Source organism: Marmota marmota, unplaced genomic scaffold (genome assembly GCF_001458135.2).
Source record: "Marmota marmota marmota unplaced genomic scaffold, marMar, whole genome shotgun sequence".
NCBI lineage: Eukaryota > Metazoa > Chordata > Mammalia > Rodentia > Sciuridae > Marmota > Marmota marmota.
In genome coordinates this window covers 30961092-30967555 of record NW_026000174.1, presented here as the reverse complement: position 1 = coordinate 30967555, position 6464 = coordinate 30961092, and positions in this window count along the sequence as shown.

The following is a 6464-nucleotide window of genomic DNA, read 5'->3' as shown; positions in this document are numbered from 1 at the left end:
TTTCATCACTCTCCCCACCTAGAAACCTCCAGTAGCTTCCTGACTCATTAGAATAAAATCCAAATTTCTCCCATGGCAGGGGGGCAACTGTTTTCTCTCTAATGTGTGTACCCAACTTCTGCAGCAATAGCGAGCTTACAATACACTCTCAACATCTGTTCAATGAATGTGCTCTGCAAGCACCCCAATGACCACAGGAGAAACAAAACTCTGATTCTCACTCCTCCCAACACAAGTTTCTCTGATGTTACTTCCTGGGATCGTCACCCAGGCAAACTTGGCCCTTACCCTGAGCTAACTGATGGGTGTCCACAGCTATTGGAGGCTTGGTCTAATCTGTAGCCAGCCCCTACAGGGAGATCACACTCTTAATCCCCAACCCCAACCTGTACACACCCCAGCAATTGATCTCAGCTAAGTTTCTCCTCTGAGAAACCTTTCTAATGTCCTTGGTTAGCTCTTCACCCTTTGGGCTTGCAGCCAGGAAATATAACTCCTCCGGAGGTGAGCTCTTAGGAACACCAGGGTGCCCTCTTTCTTCAAATCTATTGTTTCACACAAGAGCTCTGCTTTTTATTTTCCCATCTCCATTCCATCAATAGGTCCTAAACCCCCAAATCCTTTTTAAAAATTTTTTTTGTAGTTGTAGATGGACAGCATGCCTTTATTTTATTTTTAAAGATAAAAATGCTGAAGATCGAACCCAGTGCCCCACACATGCAAGGCAAGCGTTCTGCCGCTGAGCTACAGCCCCATCCCCCCAAATCCTTTTTTTTTAAAAATCTTTAGTTGTAGATGGACACAATACCTTTATTTTATTGATTTATTTTTATATGGTGCTGAGGATCAAACCCAGTGACTCACACATGCTAGGCAAGTACTCCATCACTGAGCTACAACCTCAGTCCCAAAATCCTTAATATATGGTGCTTGGGAGCTATCCCTAGACCCCTAAAAAGTATAACCTGTGCTAACTTAAGTATGGAATAATGCCTAGCTTTCACTGAAAGATCTCACCAAAATGAGGTTCATAAATCCCACTTATCCATTTGCTCTAAATGACATTGGCCGTATGAACCCTAAGGGTCTTCCATCAGGAAAAAAAAAAAAATTCTCTAGAAGACTTGTTCTTAGAGCTAAGACCTAGAGCTACCTCAAATATTTTACAGAAGTGAGTAGGGTAAATAAGAAGAAAAGAAAGGTGGAGGGAAGGGAAAGAAAGTATGAATTAGTCCAAAAATAAAACTTACCTACTTTGGCACTGCAAATATACTAATGTGTTCCTTCACCTGTGAAATAATCATTCTAGCATTTAACAAAAAGTATTTGTGTACCTACTACATACCAGGTCAATGTCTGTCCATGTGAGCCTTGTATTTTAGTGGGAAAAGACAGACATTTAAAACAGTGAATATATTAAGTAGATGAATTCTCGAGTTTTGAATTCATAAATAAGTGTTCTGATATATAGAATTATTATATACAGGTTAAAATATATCATAGAATGTTATATATAAGACATAATTATAAACTATATTATAAGACATTCTATATATAATGTTAGTAATAATTAATGTATACATAATATTCTAAGCATACAGAATATAGTTTATAAATAAGTTATGCCACTGTAAAAGGAAAGATAAAGGCAGATGGGAAGCTGAAGGGAGCAAGAAGGGGCAGGCCCCAGTGGTCAGAGGTGGGCACCATGCTACACATTTTTAATCCTAACAATTTTGTATCCTCCAGATACAAAATACAAATTCGAGGCCAGCCTCAGCAACTTAGAGAGATCCTCTCTCAAAATAAAAACTTTTTAAAGGGCTGGATGTGTAGCTCAGTGGTAAAGCGACCCTGGGTTCAATCTCTAGGACCACCAAAAAAAAGGGCGGGGGAGAGGGAACAGTGGTCATGGAGGGGAGACCCACTGAGAAAGTGACGCTTGAGCAAAAACTTGAAGGAGGTAAGGGTATGTGTTCTATGTAACTCTTTCCATTTCTTTTGGCATCCAAGATGAACAAAACCAAATTTGAGACTCATTACAATACCTGAGAGGCCCCTGTGGACTGTAAATTTGTGGTCTTTTGTCCCTTGGAGAGGCAGGGCAGTACAGTGGCTAACGGCGGTGTGGGTTCCAGTATAAAACTGGGTTCAAACACGGGCCCTCCACTTACTGCAGGACTTAGCACATCATGTTTCGTTTCTCTGAGCCTCTGTTCCCAATGCTTCAAAATGAAGACAATAAAAGTACCTACCTCACAGGGCTCTTTTCAGGATTAAATGAAATAACATACGCAAATTCCTTTGCGCGCCACACTTCATTCCTTTGCTCACAGGAAGAACTCAATAAAAATCAGCTGTAATTATTGAACCTTGCTCTTGTCTCTCAAAATCTATTTACATTTTACTTGGTCCTAACTCTTTATTCTTATTGATATTTTAGCATTGCTTTATGGCTTCTGTTTCCGTGGTAAGCTACCTCAAATCCTTTGTGGGTTGGGAGGGTTATAAATAAGGAAGTAAATATATAAAAATCTGGGCAGGAGAATACTTTCAACCAAAGCAAAACATTTCATTACCAATAGAGTGAATTGCAAGTGAGGCCAAAAATCAAGAAATATTGACTCTAACAATCCATCAAAAACCACCAGCAAGATGTTTTCTGGTTTTTCAAACCATCCCTTCCCCTCTTTCTCAAACCCCTCTTCCTCCCTCCAACAAGAGAGGGTAAATGAGTCACGCAAAATGACCTAGACACCTCCTAAACCCTCCCAAACTCACATCTACTTCACTGCCTTACGCCTCATAGCACTGTCCTTCCCCATCAGAGAAGAGAAATCAATGGGGTCACTTTCCCCCATGGTTGGGGGGAGGGGGTGGATGCCAGCTCAGTGAGCAGTCAGACCTAGGCTAGAATTTCATTACTGCCATTAACCAGTGAGTGCTGTGGCCACAGGGAAGCCTCCTGGTCTCTCTGGGCTTTGCTTTCTGGTTGGAAATAAGAGTACCTCCCTGCCAAGGTTCTTGTGCAGATGAAAGGGAGAATGCAGGGAAGCAACATGGATAGCTTATTTTCAAAGCCCTCAATAAATGCTAGTTAGACCTTCCTTCCTTAACTGCACCCCAGGGTAATGCTTAGTGGACTGTGGGAATCTGAGTCCCCTTAGTAAGAGAGTGGATGGGATAGAAGTGGGGTGAGGTATATCTCTGCTCGATAGAAACTCACTGAGTGTCTCTGGGAATGTCAGGGAGGCTCCAAGGAAAAGAAGCAAAAGAGAAAGATCATTTCTGAGCACTTAGTACTTTTCAAATAGGTCATCCCAGTTCTTCCTCACCCCAGCCCTTTGAGGTAGGTGTCATTAACCATACTGACAGTCAGAGCTGGGCTTTAAACCCAGAGCACACAGCTAGGAAATTTTGGGAAGGCAGCTCTGGCCTTCCAAGGTTGCCTTTAGGAAGGACAACAAGTTATCACCACAACAATATATTTTAGTCAGCTTTTTCGCTGCTGTGACTGCAAGAGCCGACCAGAACAATTGTAAAGGAGGAAAGGTTTATTTAGGGGCTCATGATTTCAGAGGTCTTAGTCCATAAGAGGGCAGTTCTGGGCTCTAGGTGAGGCAGAACATCATGGCGGAAGAATGTGGCAGAGGGAAGAGGCTCACTTGGTCAGAAAGCAGAGAGAAAGCTTGAGAGAGAGACTCCACACTCCAGATACAAAATACATACCACACAGCCACATCCCCAATGAACCACTTACTCCAACCACACCCCACCTGCCTCCAGACCCAACTTAATTAATCCCATCAGGGATTGATTCACTGATTAGATTAAGGATGTAACCCAGATCCTTTTTCCTCCAAACCTTTTTGCATTGTCTCACATGAGCTTTTCGGGGGACACCTCATATCCAAACCATAACACAGTAAATCCCAGACAACACTGACAAAAACCTGTGAGGTCCTAGCCCACCTCATCTGTGACTCCTGAGCTAGGTACAGCAGGAATCTGCTTGGTGGACCTGATGAGGACTACCTAAGACCCGCTTTCTCCTCTTACTTCCATCAGCTCCCAGGGCTGTTGCTGTTAAATCATCTCTGCTCTCTGAGATTGGGCTTTGTGATTGGCTAGATCTTTTTTTTTAGAGAGAGAATTTTAATATCTATTTTTTAATTATCGGCGGACACAACGTCTTTGTTTTGTATGTGGTGCTGAGGATCAAACCCGGGCCAAACGCATGCCAGGTGAGCGCGCTACCGTTTGAGCCACATCCCCAGCCCCTGGCTAGATCTTAATTTGAAAAACACACCCTTTAAATAACTTTAACCAAGTCACCTACTCTTTCTGGTTCCCCTTTGGATTATGGGCCTATCAAAATGCCTACCTTCCAAACTTGCCATGGAGATTAAATAGAGCAATGCACTGAAAACATACAAAACAGTGCCTGGCACAGACTAGAGTGCTCATTTATGGCAGCTGCTACAGTCACACTGCTGCCGACATGGGGGGAAATCAGCCTTACTTTCAACCATGGTGTCAATATTCTCAGGGAGGGAAAACAAGGTCTCGAGCATGGCCCACCTGCACATCCATGAAGCCAAGCAGTATAGCCTGGTTACCCCACAACTGCTGTCCCCAAAGGAAACTCCTGGAGGGTAACAAGGATATCTACCTGGGCTTTGTGTCCCCTCCCAAGAAAAAGAAAAAAAAAAAGCTAATCAAGGTCCAGTCTAGGGTCTCCTACCAATATCTTTGAAACACATACCTTAGAGCCCTTCTGTGCTGGAGTCAGGGAGAGAAAAGCACCCAGTTCTTCTTCTCGTGAATTCACATTCCACCCAGGGAAAAGATAAGGAAACTCCATCACAGTCAGAATGAGAGCAGAGTGTCTCTGGAAATGTCAGGGAGGCTCCGAGGAGAAAGTAGTATTTGAACTAGACTTTGGGTAGTAAGGAAGTCATGGGAGATGGCATTCCACAGCATGGACAAAGGTCTAGTGATGGGAAAACAGAATACTTCATGAGGATGGAAGACTAGATGGGAGATAAATGAGGAGGCAGGGGGAGCTAGCAAGGTCCATAAGCCTCAGGGGCAGGGAGTACATAATAAAGGTCACAGCTACCATACAGAAAATGGGGAAAGCAGGCCTGCAGTTCTAAGTAGGACAGTCACAGAAGGCTTCTTTGAGGTGACACCTGGAAGATGAGTAAGCCATGTGATTACCTGGGGAAGTGATTCCAAACAGAGAATAATAGTGCAAAGGTCCTGCGGCCACAAAGTGGCTGCCACATTGATGACGCATTAAAAAGGTCAGTGTAACTAGACCTTGGGAGGAAGAAGGAGACTTTGAGGTTACAAAGTTAAAAGGAAATAGGTTCACCAATGGCCCTGCAGGCCATAATGGGGGCTTTAACTTTTACTTGGATTAAATGGACATTGCAGTAAAGGAACAGCATTACCTGACTTAGGTTTTAAAAAGATCATTCCAACTGTTGTGCAGAGAATCAACTGCAGATCAAGGGTGGAACCTGAGTGACTAGTAAAGAAGCTATTGCAGAAATCAGGCTAAAGAGGTCAGTGACTAGAACCAGGGTAGCAATGGTATGGTGGTTCTCCTGGGCTTCCCCGTGCAAAAAAAAAAAAAAAAACAAACAAACCTTAGGATCCCCACCCTGTATGCAGCCCAAAGCATCAAAAAGCCCCCCTCAGGATGCAGTGTAGGGAACGGGCCAGCAGGGTGCCAGCCTGAGGAATGTGGAGCTTGTGGGCAGTTGCTTGCACGTCCAGGCCCTTGGTGCCCACAAAGAAAGTAAGACAGGTGCTATCTTTCGACGCATGTCAGGTGGGTGAAGGAAGAGGTGTCCACTCGCCCTCGTTCCTCAGAGAGAGAACACCGAGGAGTGGGAAAACCGGCACCTCTTGCGAGTCCTGGAACCGGTTCTGAGCTACTGGCACTGAGTGCGCCCGGGGCAGCCGCTGCACGTAAGCAGGTGTCAGCACCTCGCGGGAAGCGCCACGGCCCCTGCTCAGTGCACCGCTCTTCCTACCAGGCCCGTCCCCCAGCTCTGACCCTTTGTATCGTTTGCCTCTACCCCCATCCTGTCTGCCTATCTGTTCTACCCCAGGTTAGGTACCCACTGCCCTGTTGGGGTCCCTCTGGCGGTGGCCGTAGCCGCGCAGCTCCGACCCGGGGCTCCAGGAGAAGAAAACCATGAATGAAATGGATGCGGTGCTCCCACTCCCCCGCCCTCCCTGTCCAGACAACCTCGGTTTGGGGGCGGTGCCTGCGGGGACTCCGCTCAGAGTTGCTGGGGGCAGGGGGCGCCTGGGATGGGTTCAGAGGTTAAGGGTGTGTGATCCTCGCCCCCTGGGGACCTGGGCGCCGCGGGAGCTCCCCACCCCCCTCCCTTGCAAGCCCTGCGCAATTCCCCCCAGCGGCGCAAGCCCGCCCGGGGGCGGGGCGG